This window comes from Triturus cristatus, chromosome 3_1 (assembly GCF_964204655.1).
Source record: "Triturus cristatus chromosome 3_1, aTriCri1.1, whole genome shotgun sequence".
Classification (NCBI taxonomy): domain Eukaryota; kingdom Metazoa; phylum Chordata; class Amphibia; order Caudata; family Salamandridae; genus Triturus; species Triturus cristatus.
The window spans coordinates 1,133,253,928-1,133,273,335 of NC_140583.1; the positions used below are offsets into that span (position 1 = coordinate 1,133,253,928).

The following is a 19,408-nucleotide window of genomic DNA, read 5'->3' on the forward strand; positions in this document are numbered from 1 at the left end:
AACAGAGCAATGGCCGCATGGAAAATGGCCTTGAACTGGCGGTAAATTCCATAAAGTGTTTGTCATACTAGGAGTTTTACTTCTAGGTCTAGTATGTACAAGGCTATCGCGAAGGTTAGTTCCTCTCTTAAAAGAAAAGAGGGGAGGTGGAATAACCTCGTTTCTTGTATTCAATATGCGCCAATGTTTACGCACAGTCTTTTGTACCTGGTTAGACCATTTACTAAAGGTGTTGACAAATGTCATTCTGGATAGAGGAGGCTTAGGCACTGGGGGTTCCAGAAGTGCCCCCCGGTTGTTATTCAAGGCTCTTTTGAAAGCCTGTCTCACCAAACGTTTTGGGTATTGTCTGTCTCTCAGTTGGTTCGACAGGTCCTCGGCATGATGGTTGAAGGTAGTTAGATCTGAGCAGTTCCTGCGAATGCGCAGAAACTGGCCAACGGGTAAGTTATCCCGAAGGGATTTAGGATGGTGGCTTTTAAAGCTGAGTAGAGAGTTCTTAGACAATGGTTTTCTGTAAAGTTCGCTACCTAGTTTACCCTGATCAGGGACTATTAATATGTCCAGAAAGGGAAGTCGTTGTTTATCAAAGGCAACTGTAAAGCGCAGGAAGGCGTTCTTAGTGTTGAGCCAGGCATGAAATTCTAGTAGCGAGGCCACAGATCCTCGCCAAACAACCAGGATGTCATCGATGTATCTCTTCCAGATAGTGATCTGATCTCTGAAAGGGTTAGACTGGGTGAGTACATTGTTCTGTTCGAAAAGATGGACATACAGGTTGGCCAGGCTGGGCGCAAAAATGCTGCCCATAGATGTACCTGAGATTTGTAAATATATAGTCTCCTCATGTTTAAAGAAATTCTCCATCATGGACAGCCTCGCACATTCCATGATGAAATGGACCGATGTGATGGTGTCTAAGTCTCTCGCATCTAAAAGACTCTTGATGGCCTCTAAGGTTTCCATTTGTGGGATACAGGTATACAGAGACTCTACGTCAAAACTGACCAAGAGGTCTGTCTCTGTATCGTAACTGATGTCCGGAAGGAGCCTGAGGACATCCTTGGTATCTTGCAGATAGCTGGGCATTTCCTTTACAAGTGGTCTTAGGAAGAAATCCACAAAGGTGGAAAGCGGTTCCAATAGGGAACCTATGCCTGATATAATCGGTCGCCCAGGAGGTGGTCTTTGACTTTTATGAATTTTGGGTAGGACATAAAAGTATGGCATGACTGGGTGTGCAGTTATTAAAAACTGTGATTCTTGCTCTGTAATCCAGCCCGCAGCTTTAGCATCGTCTACAAGAATTTTTATCTCCCTGGATAATCTGGGAGTAGGGTCTTCAGTCAAAGGTTTATATGCTGTGCGGTCATTGAGTTGTCTAAGACACTCTGTGCGGTAGTTCTCGGTGTCCAGAATGACAATTGCACCGCCTTTATCGGCGGGTTTTATAGTTATGGTCTCATCATTTGACAAGGCCTTCAAAGCTTGTTTTTCTCTGAAAGGCAAATTGTGATAGATTTTATTTTGTCTGGTACTGACATTGATAATGTCGTGAATCACTGCCTGTTCAAACACTCTCACTCGGTCGGGTGTCAGATGGGTCGGAGGGTTGAAGGTAGATGGAATTTTGAGGCCTGTATTCCTATCAGAAGCATTTTCAGAAGAGGATGTCAAATCCTTATCTTTAAAAAAGAAATGTAGACGAATTTTTCTGAAAAATTTGGCTAATTCACAGCGCAATTGAAAAAGATTTCCAGCATTGGTGGGGACAAAGCCTAAACCTTTGTTGAGCACCAAAAGTTCATTGGATGTAAGAGCTCTTGTGCTCAAATTCACAACTAGCTCGTTGTGTCCGAGCTTGTGCCTACTTGTGGTTGCCCTTTCCTGCTGCGGGTGTTGGGTGGTGGTTGATCTGTCGACCAGTGTACTTGAGGCTGTCCTCTCCTTCTGCCCCTGTTGCGTCCACGGCCTGCTCCTAAAAAAGGCGGCTGTCCAAAAAAAGGAGGCTGCGGTCCAAAGGGAGGTAATGACTGTGTGTAAGGAGGGAGTGGATAACCCCAGGGAGCTGGGGGCCACCAGGGGCCTCCTTGGTGATAGGGGTTAGGCATGCCTCGTCTAGGGTTAGATCGGAATTGTTGTCCATTCCCTCTTCTAGATGACTGCATGTTGTTCTGAGTATCTGAATCACTCGAGTAGGTGTCTGATCCCGACGATGAGTAGTTGGAACCATATCTTTTACCTCTCTTGTTAAATTCAGGTGGAACATACTGTTCACTGGTATAGGGATAGACCTTTTCAAGAGAGAAGCGTGACAAATCTTTCTTGAATTTTTCAATTTTAGTCAGTAGAATTGTTTCTTTGTGATCTTTACTAGATTTACTGGTTTCCTCCATATTTCTCTTGAACACAGTGCTAGATCCGGTGGTCTTAATCTGCCCTTCCAAAGTCTGTATTTCTACAAGTATGGCATCTGCCACCCTTTTTGCTGTGTTAATGATTAGGATCAACCAATCGCGTGTGCAACGCCACGCGATTAGTGACCAATCTTTAAGGAAGGCTTTGTCTGTGAGAAATAGTCTGGGGGAATTAGTTACGATTAAACCCATAGGGGCACTGTTGCTTCTCAGGTATTCGGTCATGATCGCACCGTGAATGAAGGTGCGGGAGTGAGAATTCTTAAGGCTGAGTAGGGATTGCCAATCATCCTGGGTGTTGTTGGTGACTGAAGATAAGGTGTCTATAATGCTCGGATTTGTGCTCAATATTGTTTGTAGTACATCTTCGTTAAAAGATAGACCCGTAAATTCTGCCATGGTGATGCACCGCACCGCGGACCAAAAGGAGCGGTAAAAAACTCTACTAAATGTGGAGAGTCTGAAAAACGGGGACCCGCATCCGTAGCTGCTCTATATCTTGACAAACAAATTTGCTATACAAAAGAGGGTCCAAGGGATATGTTTAGAGACCTGCACAGTATTAAATCCCCAAATCAAATTACAATACTCAAAAGATACTGTGGGTCTTGGGTTCAGAATCAGAACAAACACTGGTAGATCAGAAAAAGTCCGAGGTAACCAAGGCAATTATGTGGAAACCTCCACTGAGGTTTGAGTTCCCATCACCCACCGAAGGTGGTTAATCAGCATTTGGGAACTGAGGACATTCCCAAGAGTACCAGCCACTCTGGTGATTGTGATGGTACCCTGGTTGTCCCAGGCATCAGTGCCAAATTGTTACCAACGGTAGGGTGATGGTTGCAGTGCGGAAAGTGTAGTAAAACACAAAAGTGATGTTAAAAATGACTACCAAGACACTATATATTTTATTCTGGCGCTATCTTGGTGCCAACTTAAAAACAATATATAGACAGCATAAACAAATAACTGTCAGGTCTTTGGTCTACATGTTTCGGCTTATGGACAAAGAAGTCCAAGCTCTCGTCAGGACCATGTAAACGCTACTGCAAAAAGTGATTGAAACAATAAATGAAAGGAAATGTATCGTATAAATTGATTCCACGGTTGGTACCCAATACAACCTGATAGGGTCCTGTATGTCACATTGGAACAGTTACAAGCATTGTCTGGTGGTAGAACTCTAAACGGAATCAAAACAAAAAAAGGTTTTTTTGATAAGGACACTCAACTTAATCATGTTTAACAACAGTGTACATTACAGATCCAAATGCTATGTATGGTTCATTATGATGCACAAAAATATATTTGTATCGATATTCATGGATGTATACTGTGACAAGTAGTTGACACAAAAAATTACGTGCACTTACCCCGAGTAATTGTGGGTACGCACCTCGCCTCACCTGGCATCCGCTCAGGAAATGAGGCACCGCTCTAAAAAGGGGGGAATTCCAAAAAGACATGTTATGTAATCCCAGTGGGCCGGACAAACCTCAAGCCTAAGGGGACAGTTGGAATTGCCGTGATTGGTGCTCGTGAAGACAGTGCTAAAACCAAGGCAGAAAGGGTCAGGACACTTAGCTACTCATAGAACAACTGGGCTGCTTCTAAAAATAGCTTCAGATATGTAAGAATATAGACTGTGAGTAGCTGAAACACTCTAAATCATAAGTCCGTTACAAATGTGTATCGAAACAGGTCCAATAAAAGCGGAACTATAGCCAGTGCAGCTTCGTCTAAGAAGACGTGATAATCTACAGAGCTGCCAAAAGGGGAGGACCAGGCGGTGCGTCGGGGGTTTAAAGAATATCCGATCTATTAACACATCAAAATGTGGGTCACTGAGAAAAATGCTTACCTATCCGTCGGTACCCCGCTCCAAACACCAGAGCTGGAAGGGGAGGTGCCGGGCGGGCTGCGAGGATGTTGTTTTATTGAGTTTCGGTACGTGCGTGCTTCCGTATCAGTAGCTACGGAGCGCGTAGATGTTCAAAAAGCAAAATGCAATTCTATTGTATGCAAAGCTTGCTGGGACATGTAGGATTGATTGTATAACCACAGAAAGTTTCGCGTTTGTGCGAGCCGAGAAAAAACTGATAATGCAACAGGGATGTCACAAATATTTTGAAACAGGCCGAGGGTGGGAGAAACGATATCAGTTAAGAGAGGTGTGTGATATTCATATGGTGATAATCATTCTAAAAGGATAGTTAGGAGTGATTAAGAGGCAGCCAGGAGAAATGGGGGGAGGGTGTGTAAGAAAAGAAAAGCTCCTCGTGCAAGTCATCAGATGTCCGATAGATGGCTAGTTAACTGAGGGCGCGTGGACAGATCTAAAAATCCTGTGTGAAAACACAGCATTATTTATATATAGATATATATATATATTGTAGCCTCAGGAAGAGGGCAGTAGAGTTTGTCAAAGACATGTATGGTTCACCAAATCATGAGCTCTATAGAGAGGACCACGGGATGTCATCGTTTAAACCCTGTTGGTCACTCTTAAGTTTGAACACCCATTTTGGTTCTTTGATGAACAAAAATCGTTTGATATCCGTCACATGCGTAGGAATGAAGGGCTGTTCCAAAATCAACCATCTCAAGTCTTCAGGTTTATGTCTCAATTCCAGAAAATGGTTTGTAAGTTTAGTAGCCTGTTTGCTCCGCCTGATAGTGCTTTTGTGCTCGTTAATGCGTGTTTTAATTTTGCGTGTTGTCATGCCGACATAACGCAAAGAGCAAGGGCACGTAATGAGATAAATAACTCTTTCAGTATTGCAGTTGGTATGTTTTCTGAGTGTCCAAGGTATGCCTGTACCTATGTCAACTGTTTTAGTCGTCTGAGTTTGTGGACAAACAGAGCAATGGCCGCATGGAAAATGGCCTTGAACTGGCGGTAAATTCCATAAAGTGTTTGTCATACTAGGAGTTTTACTTCTAGGTCTAGTATGTACGAGGCTATCGCGAAGGTTAGTTCCTCTCTTAAAAGAAAAGAGGGGAGGTGGAATAACCTTGTTTCTTGTATTCAATATGCGCCAATGTTTACGCACAGTCTTTTGTACCTGGTTAGACCATTTACTAAAGGTGTTGACAAATGTCATTCTGGATAGAGGAGGCTTAGGCACTGGGGGTTCCAGAAGTGCCCCCCGGTTGTTATTCAAGGCTCTTTTGAAAGCCTGTCTCACCAAACGTTTTGGGTATTGTCTGTCTCTCAGTTGGTTCGACAGGTCCTCGGCATGATGGTTGAAGGTAGTTAGATCTGAGCAGTTCCTGCGAATGCGCAGAAACTGTCCAACGGGTAAGTTATCCCGAAGGGATTTAGGATGGTGGCTTTTAAAGCTGAGTAGAGAGTTCTTAGACAATGGTTTTCTGTAAAGTTCGCTACCTAGTTTACCCTGATCAGGGACTATTAATATGTCCAGAAAGGGAAGTCGTTGTTTATCAAAGGCAACTGTAAAGCGCAGGAAGGCGTTCTTAGTGTTGAGCCAGGCATGAAATTCTAGTAGCGAGGCCACAGATCCTCGCCAAACAACCAGGATGTCATCGATGTATCTCTTCCAGATAGTGATCTGATCTCTGAAAGGGTTAGACTGGGTGAGTACATTGTTCTGTTCGAAAAGATGGACATACAGGTTGGCCAGGCTGGGCGCGAAAATGCTGCCCATAGATGTACCTGAGATTTGTAAATATATAGGGGGGCGATAGGGTCCAGAAATTGCGGAGATTAGAGTCCCGCTACATTATTGATCTACACACGAAGTTCCCCCACGGTCTTAACAGTGGTGAGGAACTGAACGTACACCTGGGTAGATGAACCAGTAATATAATATCTTGAAAATATGATTAAGGTCATAGAAAGGTATTTGGTAGCTGCTTCACTATTAATATAAATCATGCAGGAATTAAGAATATCTATGATAGTGTACAAGCTGGGCCATCACAGGATTTGAGGTAGTTCTAGAAATTTATTGAAATTTCTGTGACATTGTTGAAACATGTGAATTCGGGAAATTCTCAACATGTTCTTTTTTCCCCCTCATATCTTCTAGAATCTCTTTCCCCCCTTTGTCAGAGCTTCTTTCTTCTGTCCTTCTTTATAGATCTTTCTATTCTTCTTTTCTTTCTCTCGCCTTTTTCCTTTTTTCCCTATCTTACTCTTTTTTTCCCTTTTTTTTGTACTCCCTTTTCCCTTTCCCTTTTTCCCCTTTTATCATAGATTGTACTATGTTATCAAATATTTTTTGGGGATACAGAGCCATGCTTTAAACACGTTTCGCATATATATGCAGAGGGTATGCCAATACATGGCGTTATGTCGGCCTTTTGCCATGCAGAATTAGAATTATCTACTTAGTCACGGGTACCTGCAGATTGATTGCCTCATATTTTGAGGCCACTGCTGCAATATGTTTATTGTAAATTGGTTATAATTGGTTGTACCCATTTATTGATTTTTGCCAGAATCTGACACCTCTAGATTTTACACAATATAAATATTGGCGAATATCCCAGCCAGCATGGCTCCTTAAGGGTTATGATCTATGAATTCATCTGTTTATATATATATATACTTATGTGCTTTTGTGTATAGAGTACACCATTCAAAGATGGCCACCCCGTTCACAATGAAATAATGTGGGTGTGTTGCCATCATTTGTTTTGATTATGTCGTCGCGTGAAACACGACACAATGGCATTTAATGTCTGCGCGCGATCTTTGCGACAAGACACTGATGAAGAATATTTCGAAACGCGTCTGTCTTGCTGTCCGTTTTTTCTGCTGATGTCTTGCTGTCCGTTTTTTCTGCTGAAATAAAGAAAAAACGATACCTAACCCCTCCAGTGAGTGCTTGACTCTATCTGAAAAGTAAGGGAGTTTGGGAGCCGAATATTTACGTGGGGCACCGCCACGCTACAGCACCCGCCTGCGAGTGACCTGGTTTGCCGGTGCAAGTCTGGGAGCGTTCATATATATATATATATATATATATATAAATAATGCTGTGTTTTCACACAGGATTTTTAGATCTGTCCACGCGCCCTCAGTTAACTAGCCATCTATCGGACATCTGATGACTTGCACGAGGAGCTTTTCTTTTCTTACACACCCTCCCCCCATTTCTCCTGGCTGCCTCTTAATCACTCCTAACTATCCTTTTGGAATGATTATCACCATATGAATATCACACACCTCTCTTAACTGATATCGTTTCTCCCACCCTCGGCCTGTTTCAAAATATTTGTGAAATCCCTGTTGCATTATCAGTTTTTTCTCGGCTCGCACAAACGCGAAACTTTCTGTGGTTATACAATCAATCCTACATGTCCCAGCAAGCTTTGCATACAATAGAATTGCATTTTGCTTTTGAACATCTACGCGCTCCGTAGCTACTGATACAGAAGTACGCACGTACCGAAACTCAATAAAACAACATCCTCGCAGCCCGCCTGGCACCTCCCCTTCCAGCTCTGGTGTTTGGAGCGGGGTACCGACGGATAGGTAAGCGTTTTTCTCAGTGACCCACATTTTGATGTGTTAATAGATCGGATATTCTTTAAACCCCCGACGCACCGCCTGGTCCTCCCCTTTTGGCAGCTCTGTAGATTATCACGTCTTCTTAGACGAAGCTGCACTGGCTATAGTTCCGCTTTTATTGGACCTGTTTCGATACACATTTGTAACGGACTTATGATTTAGAGTGTTTTAGCTACTCACAGTCTATATTCTTACATATCTGAAGCTATTTTTAGAAGCAGCCCAGTTGTTCTATGAGTAGCTAAGTGTCCTGACCCTTTCTGCCTTGGTTTTAGCACTGTCTTCACGAGCACCAATCACGGCAATTCCAACTGTCCCCTTAGGCTTGAGGTTTGTCCGGCCCACTGGGATTACATAACATGTCTTTTTGGAATTCCCCCCTTTTTAGAGCGGTGCCTCATTTCCTGAGCGGATGCCAGGTGAGGCGAGGTGCGTACCCACAATTACTCGGGTAAGTGCACGTAATTTTTTGTGTCAACTACTTGTCACAGTATACATCCATGAGTATCGATACAAATATATTTTTGTGCATCATAATGAACCATACATAGCATTTGGATCTGTAATGTACACTGTTGTTAAACATGATTAAGTTGAGTGTCCTTATCAAAAAAACCTTTTTTTGTTTTGATTCCGTTTAAAGTTCTACCACCAGACAATGCTTGTAACTGTTCCAATGTGACATACAGGACCCTATCAGGTTGTATTGGGTACCAACCGTGGAATCAATTTATACGATACATTTCCTTTCATTTATTGTTTCAATCACTTTTTGCAGGAGCGTTTACATGGTCCTGACGAGAGCTTGGACTTCTTTGTCCATAAGCCGAAACATGTAGACCAAAGACCTGACAGTTATTTGTTTATGCTGTCTATATATTGTTTTTAAGTTGGCACCAAGATAGCGCCAGAATAAAATATATAGTGTCTTGGTAGTCATTTTTAACATCACTTTTGTGTTTTACTACACTTTCCGCACTGCAACCATCACCCTACCATTGGTAACAACTTGGCACGGATGCCTGGGACAACCAGGGTACCATCACAATCACCAGAGTGGCTGGTACTCTTGGGAATGTCCTCAGTTCCCAAATGATGATTAACCACCTTCGGTGGGTGATGGGAACTCAAACCTCAGTGGAGGTTTCCACATAATTGCCTTGGTTACCTCGGACTTTTTCTGATCTACCAGTGTTTGTTCTGATTCTGAACCCAAGACCCACAGTATCTTTTGAGTATTGTAATTTGATTTGGGGATTTAATACTGTGCAGGTCTCTAAACATATCCCTTGGACCCTCTTTTGTATAGCAAATTTGTTTGTCATAATACATTTTATTTACATATTGCGTGTAAGACATAACCAGTTGATACAGATGTCACGTTAGTTGGGTTGACATCTGTGCCACCATTTTAGTTAGAGAGGACCCCATGTTCTGTTACAATCTAAACTGTTACTTGCACCTTCGAAACCGTTGTTTGCTCATTTACGAGAAATAGTCCTTGGTAAGTTTTGTTTCTTCAATGGTCATGTTAGCTCGTTAGTGCATGCCTTTTCTCTTAAGTCAAGGCCTTCTTCCACCTGTCCAGAGGGAAGGATAGGCCAGACAACCTTGAAATGTAGATAGCTTGTACTAGGCTGCGGAATCAAAACTTATGTTCTGTAGCCTCATTGTATTACGACACCCACCAGCGTTTTTCCATGGTAGGCGGGTCTTTGTGGATTTCGCAACATACATAATGTAACTTTATGCTTGTTAAAGTCAGTTCCTCGTCTGCCATCATAGGCGGCTGGTCAGATTGGACTCCACTGCATTGTAATCTGCGAATGAACTAGTTTGCTTGTATTCTCTACTGCGTCATCGACTCTTCATTCTTGGAAGGCTAGAGGAGGTCGAGAGAGACCCGGGTGGCACTAATCTGGTCATTTCCTTCATAGACGTAAAGCCATCTCTGTTTTACAAGGTTCAATGGGGTCCTGCCTAGTATTTTAGATAGTCCAGCACAAGGATAGTCACTTAGCCTCAACAAAGCCTTACAGGGGGGAAATTGTAGGAAACTGGATATACAACCAGATGATCTAGTAGTCAGGCAATGGAAAGGAGTTGGCTTGCAACTGCATTATCTAGCCAGAATAACAGCCAGACGCCAATCCATTCAGTAAGATAAAGAACAAAAAATCTGCTCATGGAACGCTGGGAACCTAAATATTAAAATCGGCTTTGCAGTCAACCTACAGGTACAGAAATCAGACACTGTACTACTAGAGCCCAGCTTCTTCACAGTTCTCATGGAAGGATGCAAAGCTGAAGGGAACACACACCTTCTCATCAGAAATACTTGCTTGACTGCCTGCTTAAAAGAAACAGTCCTGGAAGTTGAAAAGCCATGTGAAGCATTAACAGACTTGAAGATAGCATACAACAATGCACATATAATCAGGGGATTTTAGTTTGGGTCTGTTTCACAACCAAGAAAAATAATTGGATATCCATGAAATGGCATCAAAGAAATGGTACAGGATCGAATTCTGCCATCAGTAAAATGCCCCATGAAACTAACTAGGGAAAGCTTTGTTTGATGTCTGCACCCCAGTAGGTTGAGAGCTCTTAATGGCAGGTTTCCTTCTGACAAACCTCCCACATGGACAAGGGCAATGGAAAACTGTGTCTTCTATTTGGATTGTACACTGTCGAATGTTGCACTCTCCAATCGCCCTAAAAGTTTCTCATTGACCAACAGGCAGAAAGTGATCATCTGCCTCAAGTCATCACCCTTATAATAAACACCCGGACTTACCCGGGCCACATTGTCAATCTGAGGCGGATCAGGTGGGATGAAGCTACAGCCCCATATATACTCAACTGATGTAACACATTTATGCAAAATAACTTGGATCAAAGGAATCCTATAGACAGTTGGTCAGAACTGATACAATACATCACACTCTGATACCCAAGGAAACTTACAATAAAGGGCAGGCTTTGATTGTCCAGACAAAATATTGTCTTCCAACCAAAGTGAGATTCTCCAAAAGGATCACGAGCAAGCTATTATGGCAGTTAAGTGCTGCAGTTAAGAGCGACCTTGCAATGCCCCGTATTAATGACGGCAGTAAAGCACCTAGGGCGAGAAGGCAAAAGGCACACAATTGATGGACAGAATGCAGAATAAATCAAAACATTCACCCCCAGTCAAGTGATCTGGGATAAATCCATCATTCTTTTGCTCACCATGCCACCACAGTTTAGACCTGGCCATATGCAAATCAGTCTGGACGCAGTGCATCATGGGAACAGTCCAGCCCGAACTGCCAAGCCAGGTCCTCCCTGGACCGTAAACAAGCATCCTAGGACCGGTTTCGGGGTTTCACCCCTCTTCAGCCACGATAGGTTGACTCCAGTGGCACAGTGAACCCAGGACCCACGTCTGGGCATACCTGGCGCACTTAGGGTGAGAAAGCAAAAGACACACAATTGATGGACGGAATGCAGAACAAATCAAAACATTCACCCCCAGTCAAGCGATCTGGGTTAAATCCATCATTCTTTTGCTCACCATGCCACCATAGTTTGGACCTGGCCATATGCAAATCAGTCTTGACCCAGTGCCTCATGGGAACAGTCCATCCCGAACTGCCAAGCCAGGTCTTCCCTGGACTGGAAACAAGCATCCTAGGATCAGTTTCAGGGTTCCACCCCTCATCAGCCAGGATAGCTTGATTCCAGTGGCACAGTGAGCCCAGGATCCATGTCTGGGCATACCTGGCGCACTTAGGGAATGAAAGCAAAAGACACACAATTGATGGACGGAATGCAGAACAAATCAAAATATTCACCCCCAGTCAAGCGATCTGGGTTAAATCCATCATTCTTTTGCTCACCATGCCACCCCAGTTTAGACCTGGCCATATGCAAATCAGTCTTGGCCCTGTGCCTCAGGGGAACAGTCCAGCCCGAACTCATAAACAAGCCAGGTCCTCCCTGAATCGGAAACAAGGATCCCTGGAACTGTTTCAGGGTTTCACCCTCTTCAGCCAGGATAGCTTGATTCCAGTGGCACAATGAGCCCAGGACCCACGTCTGGGCATACCTGGCGCACTTAGGGCAAGAAGGCAAAATACTAGGATGCTTGTTTACAGTCCAGGGAGTACCTGGCTTGGCAATTCGGGCTGGACTGTTCCCATGAGGCACAGGATCAAGACTGATTTGCATAGGGCTGGGTTGAAACTGGAATGGCATGGTGAGCAAAAAAACGATGGATTTAGACCCAGATCTCTGTACTGGGGTGAATGTATGACATCGTTCTGCATTCTGTCCATCAACTGTTATTTTTGCATTTGTCACCCCGAGTGAACGGGTACGCCCAGACGTGGGTCCTGTGCTCTCCATGCTACTGGAATCAAGCTATCCTGGCTGAAGAGGAGTGAAACCCCGAAACCAGTTCTAGGATACTTGTTTCCAATCCAGGGAGGACCTGGCATGGCAGTTTGGGCTGGACTGTTCCCATGAGGCACAGGGTCAATTTGCATATGGATGGGTTCAAACTGGAATGCCATGGTGAGCAAAAAAACGATGGATTTAGGCCCAGATCTCTGTACTGGGGTGAATGTATGACATTGTTCTGCATTCTGTCCATCAACTGTTATTTTGACAGTAAAGCACCAGCGGAAAAAATAAAAAGCAGCTCTGGGCATATAAAAAGGCAATACTTAATGACTATTTGGCAAAACTTACTTGCACCAGCAAGGATAATAATGTTGCTAACACCTGGCTCATGATCAATAAAAGAGATCATGGTCCTTGGAAAGCCAGTAACACAAACAAAACTGAGTAGGCCTGGGCAACTTTCCTAATGAAACACTTTGCAGTTCTTGCAGATCATCTAGGGAACTGAAATCATGCTAAGTCCAACAGAAGTAATCCATAAATAAAAATACCAGATGCAGTTCAATAGATGTTACCCAACAAACCACACAGCATACCGGGTTTTCCAGTGAGGAAATTAAGAAACCTTCCTCACCACGAAAGACACCATCTCCATCATGATCTCTGTGCTCTCTGGAGGACCCACAGACCCGTAGGGTTGGCCCTCAACAGCCCATTGGGCAGGGTGCTTTGTATTTACAATGTTGGATGTGTATTTTTAAGTTTCGCATTTTTTGATAGTAAAAAGCTCTCAAATTTGTTTTTCACTATTACAAGGCCTACCTCTCCTATAGGATAACATTAGTACCTTATTACATTTAATAAGTGATAACTTTTGATTGGGAGCAAGTTAACAGGTTGGAAAGTCATATTTTGTGTCTAAGTAACTGTAATTTAAAACCCTTTTTAATGGCAAACTCGGATTTCAGGTCACATTTGTGAAAATGCCACTTTTAGAAAGTTAAAAACCAAAACAGTTGGTGGTTGTGTTTCTTGCTGTTTTGTACATTTCAAACAAGTTCATAATCAAAAATAGCACAAATCAGTGCTTTTCATAGAAAGCCATTAGTCGTCCTTCATATTAGTGTATTTTGAACAAACTACACTAATATGGAGGACGATTAAGGACTTTCTATGAAAGGCAATTATTTTTCTTTCATTGTTTTAGTTTCATTTTCCGTATTTGATGATTTTGGAACCCAGTATCAACACCAAGAGCGTTAACAGGGGGTGCTCTGGTTTATAACTTTGGAATGATTGAACACTGGTTGGTGCTTATTTTTATTCAAGTCACCTTGTTTATTAATGTTTGATTTATTTTGGGATATGGAAAAAGTTTGTATAGGTTTGCGATTCATTTGGTTATCACTCTCTGTTCTTAAATATTGAGCAATTTTATGTTAGTATGATAAAATGTCATAATTGATTTACAGGTCATGTTTATTAAATAGAATGATCTTGTGTGAAAAGTAAAGAAACAGAAAGAAACACAACCACCGTTTTTGGTTTTTGATTGTATATAGAGGTCCATGGTGGTTGCAGATAAGGTCCCAACCCCCTGTTGTTGTTTTTCAACTTTTAGAAAGTTGGCATTTTGTTGTCCTAATCATTTGGTGCCTGTAGCCCCTCTTAAAGGTGATGCACAGCAAGCTTTTACCAACAATTATGTATGGGGCAACAATATTTAGAGATAAGTTGGCAAACTGGATTCGATAGGGAAGAATCCATCTGCTATAGAAGAATCTTCACCCTACCAGATTGGGCCTCACATGCCCGAATTCGACTAGAATTGTGCATGTCCTCGCGACATCTGATATTGAAGGCAAAATGTTTAGCTAATTGCCTCAAAGCCAAGCAAGCAAATAATGACATAATAAAATATGCAATTTGGGAAGCAATAAACACCCTTCAGACAAATTGGCATAGTTACTTGAATAGCGCTCTAAAGGGAATATGTTCAAGGAAGTGGCCGAGTGAGGTGTTAGCCATCATGGCTTAACGCCTCACTCAGCCACTTCAGAAACCCATGGCTGCACCAGATTTACAAGGATATGCTGCGTTTCCCCTGCGCTAGTGCTATGCTTAGCAGTGATGCGCCAACGCGGGCACCATTGCACCATAGTGGAAGGGTGTCTACGTGCAGGGAAGGATTGTTTATGTGTAGGAAGGTGTCCCTTCCGGCACATAAACAATCCTGCAATGCAATTGTGTTACTTCTATGTGTGCTGCTTAATGCAGCACACATGGAAGTTACAGAATGTCATTTTTTAAGGATTATTTATGTGCAGGAAGGGTCACCTTCCTACACATAAACAATCCAAGGCGTATTTCCTGGTCTTAATTTTGGTACTGCCTCCTATTTATGCTGCACTTGTAAATAGGGGGCAGCATCAACAACAAAGTTTGTTGCAGTGGAATACCCACCGCAACACCCAATGCCCACCCCTTTAACGCTAAGCATAGCGCATAAGGGAGCCTTATGTACAAGGCAGCTTTAAGCCTTGTAAATAAGGCAAGACCCCTATTGCCACCACAACGTCACTGAAAGTGATGATGCGATGGCGACAGGGGCTTGTACATATGCCCCTAAATGTACTGGAAGTTCAATAGATTGGGGGAAGTAACCCTCCTGCTGCCCTAGTATTGAAGCTGTTGAACAGGCAATGTTAATATGGAGATTACAGGATGTGCAAGCTCTGTATGAAAAGTCACATGGCAGTTTGGCAGTAAGCCATATAAACCAGGTGTTTCCCCAACTTATTTCTCGCAACCACTTGCCAAAAAAGGAAGCTGATGAGGCTAAGAATTGGTTTAATCCCCTTAAAAACCTATTGGTATGGCTGGAGGGAACTCGATGATGACAACAGCCAATGCTGGCTTCATGCAAAGGAAGAAGAATGTTCCACATCCTTGGCAATTGTGAAAAGTTGCTTCCACTAAGAAAGCTCTGGCTGCGCCAAATATTGCGAGTAATAAACATCACGTCTTGTTAGGATGATGTTCAAGTATTTTTGAAAAGTGAATCAACTCAGTTAGCTGCCTGATTTCAGAAATCCCTTAAAGGCACTTTAGCAGCTCTGCAAACATCATGATGACCACTGGAGGACAGATAGTAGTGCTGTTATAGGCGATTCATGTCAACATGCTGCTAAAAATCTTCCACTTTACCTGGCTCCTTGAGTTAGACTCAGGCACTTGAAAAACATTTCTTTAAGTAGAGGAGAACTTGGAGAAATAGAGAACTTTAATGGCACAAGCCCTGATGGAGCAAGGTGTCGCGAGTATTATGGGAAGTATTTTTTTTTTAAAGTACAGTTTTTTCTTCTTTTAACTCTTTTTATGGACAAATGAATATATACATTGTATCCCCTTCGCTGCTAGGCCTTTCCCCCCTGTGCTAAGCCTTTTTTTGGCTATTTGCTGTAGTTTGCACTTAGGCCCTTGAAGCCTTTTGACCACATAAGGTATCCACGCCAAATATGCATCCTTTTCTTCCAACATCATGGGAATTTTAAAGGTACCCAGGGTTTGTTGAGTCCCCTGAAGGAGACCCAGAAATTAGCCAAAATACAGCTAAATATTTTTTTTGGGGGGTGGGAAAAAAGTGCTGCAGATGTATCATTTTACCTGGGAGACCAAGGGGAGCGCTGGGTGGTAGGACATTTGTGCCGGCACAGTGATCCCACACAAAAATGTGTGGAAAGAAGTGATCTTTCAGCTAAATTTGAGGTTTGAAGGGGATTCTGAGAAGGAAAACTTTGGGGTAGCCACACAAGCTATACCTCATTGGTCTCCCCAGGGTATCTAGTTTTCATAAATGTGTGGATTTGGTAGGTTTCCCATGATGGCCACTGAGCCCAGGGCCAAAAACATATATGACCCCCCCTTGCAAAAGCAGGTAGTTTTAGGATAGGCAATTTTGACGTCACCACAGTAGGATTTGGGCCATTGCCTGTTGTAGCCACTATGCATACCCACAGTAGTGAGGTACAATTTTTACCGGGAGACCTGGGGGAACACTAGGTGGTAGGCGATTTGTGTCAGCCCGGTGATCCCACAACATTCCCACACAGAAAAGTGAGGAAGATTGTATTTTTTTCAGCTAAATTTGAGATTTGCAAGGTGATTCTGTGTAGGGAAATGTTGGGGGATTCACGCAAGACATACCTCACTTGACTCCTCAGGGTGTCTAGTTTTCAGAAATGTGTGGGTTTGGTACGTATCCCTAGATGGCCACTGAGCCTGGGGCCAAAAACCCAGGTGCCCCCCTTGCAAAACCAGGTCGTTTTGTGAAAGGTAATTTTGATGTCTCCACAATACGTTTTGGGCCCTTGCCTGTTGCAAGTACTTAACCCACCCTCAAGAATGAGGTACCATTTTTATTGGGAGACTTTGCAGAATGCGGGATGGGTGGAAGTTTGTGGACCAATGCAGATTCCAGAACTTTCCATCACAGAAATGTGAGGAAAATGTGGTTTTATATTACAAACTTTGAAATTTGCAAGGGATTCTGGGTAACAGAACCAGGTTAGAGCCAGACAAGTCACCTCATCCTGGATTCCCATCGGTGTTTAGTTTAAAAAAATGTATAGGTTTGCTAGGTTTCCCTAGGTGACGGCAGAGGTAGGGTTCAAAATCTACAGCTAGGCACTTTTCACTATAAAAAGGTGGAGTGTCCATGTTGCGTTATGTGCCGTTACCTGCTGTGGGCACTAAGCCTACCCACACATGTGAAGCATCATTTTTATCAGAACACTTTTGGATATGAGGGGTAGGTGAAAGTTTGTGGACCCACCCAGATTTCAGAATTTTCCAACAAAGAAATGGTAGGAAAATGTGTTTTCTTTTTACAAAGTTTGAGGTTTGCAAGGGATTCTGTGTAACAAAACCTGGTTAGAGCCACACAAGGCATGCCATCCTGTATTCCCCTGGATTTCTAGTTTTCAAAGATGTATAGGTTTGCTAGGTTTCCCTAGGTGCCGGCAGAGCTAGCGCTCAAAATCTACAGCTAGGAACTTTGCAAAAAAGGGGTCAGTTTACACTGCCAAAATGTGGTGTCTTCAAGTTGCGTTTTGCTGTTTCCTGTCGTGGGCACTAGGCCTACCCACATAAGGGAGGTACTATTTTTATCGGAAGACTTTGGGGAATGCGGGGTGGGTGGATTCTTGTGGATCCACACTGATTCCAGAACTTTCCATCACAGAAATGTGATGAAAATTTGCTTTTTTGACACAGTTTGAGATTTACAAGGGATTCTGGGTAACAGATCCTGGAGAGAGCCAGCAAAGTCACCCCGTCCTGGATTTTCCTAGGTGTCTACTTTACAAAAATATACAGGTTTGCTATGTTTTCAGCGCTAGGACCCAAAATCCACAGGTAGGCACATTCCAAAAAAAGGTCAGTGCCTAGTGGGCTTTCTGCCACCTGGAGATGGGGAAATCGGGGGCTTTTGCCCCAATTTGCCCCTAAGGGGGACAGAAACACTGCGGCTATTTGTGGGGTGGTTGGGGCAATGGGATGCCTAATCTGGGCAGTCACCACTCCTAAATTTTGATTTTTTTTTATCCCATGTACCTAGTGGGGTTTCTTCCCCCGAGGGGGAAGATAAGGGACTATCGCCCCATCTGCCTCCTGAGGGGGCAGAATTACTGTGGAAATTATTTTGGGGTGAGTGCATTGGCATGCCCATTCTGAGCAGCCCCAATCCCAATGTTTGGGGGAAAAATCCCTGGTGCCTAGTGGGCTTTCTATCCCCTCCTGGGGTGGGGTCAGATAAGGGCCTATTGCCCCATCTGCCCCCTGGGGGGGCAGAAACACTGTAGCATTTTTTGGGGGCGTGGAGGCATTGACATGAAGCATGAATCCCTGGTACTTAGTGGGCTTTCCCCCTTTGGGGGGGCAGATCAGGGACTATTTTCCCATCTGCCTTCTGGGGGGGCAGAACAGCTTTTGTTTTTTGAGGGGGGTAGAGTGGGGGCATTTGCATACCCATTCTGGGCAGCCCCACATCCTGGACTATAAAAATAATTCCTGGCATCTAGGGTGCTTTCTGCCCCCATGGGGCAGATTGGGGGCTACTGCCCCATCTGCCTCCCAGGTGGGGCAGAAACACTGTAGCATTTTTGGGGGGTTGGGGCATTGACATGCCCATCCTGGGCAGCCCCCACCCCGATGTATATAAAAAAATCCCTGATGCTTAGTGGGCTTTTTGCCCCCTCGGGGGCAGATCAGGGGCTATTGTCCCATCTGCTTCCGGGGGCAGAAAGTCTTATGTTTTCATTGGGGGGAAGGGTGTTGGGATTTGCATGCCCATTCTGGGCAGCCCCCACACTGGCCTATAGAAATAAATCCCTGGCATCTGGGTGCTTTCTGCCACCCTGACGGGGCAGATTGGTGGCCACTGCCACCTCTGCCTCCCAGGGGGGACAGAAAGACTAGCATTTTTTTCAGGTTGTGGGGGCATTGACATGCCTATTCTGGGCAGAACCCACCCCAACATATATATTAAAAAAAAATGGTACTTGGTGGGCTTTTGCCCCCCCGGGGGGTAGACCAAGGGCTATTGCCCCCATCTGCCTTCTGGGGGGTACAGAAAGTCTTTTGTTTTCTATGGGAGGGTAGGGTGTGGGCATTTGCATATCCATTCTGGGCAGACCCCACCCCCTGCCTATAAAAATAAATCCTTGCCATCAAGGGTTCTTTCTGCCCCCCTAGGGGGGCAGATTGGGGGCTACTGCCCTATCTGCCCCAAGGGGGGGCAAAAAGACTTTGTGTACCCAAATTATATGGGGGGAGCAAAGGCCCTTTCCCCAAGGGGCCGCTTCTCCTTCCCTGGTGGCTGGTGGGTGGATCCCTGTTTGTGGATCACCCTCATGGAGCGATCACCAAGCTGAGATAGCCCCACGAGCACGGAAACAATGAAACTGAAACTAAGTTTCAGTTTAATTTTAATTGCAATGACGTCAGCGCACCATCCGCACAAATGGCATTGCAATAACAATGCAAATTGGCCTTGGGATGTTGGGGA

At 43.9% G+C, this 19,408-nt stretch overlaps 1 pseudogene; it reads left to right on the forward strand.

Annotated features, from left to right (window-relative positions):
• Positions 1 to 19,082: 19,082 nt before the first annotated feature.
• Positions 19,083 to 19,164, forward strand: LOC146861618 (small nucleolar RNA SNORA17; annotated as a pseudogene).
• Positions 19,165 to 19,408: the final 244 nt, after the last annotated feature.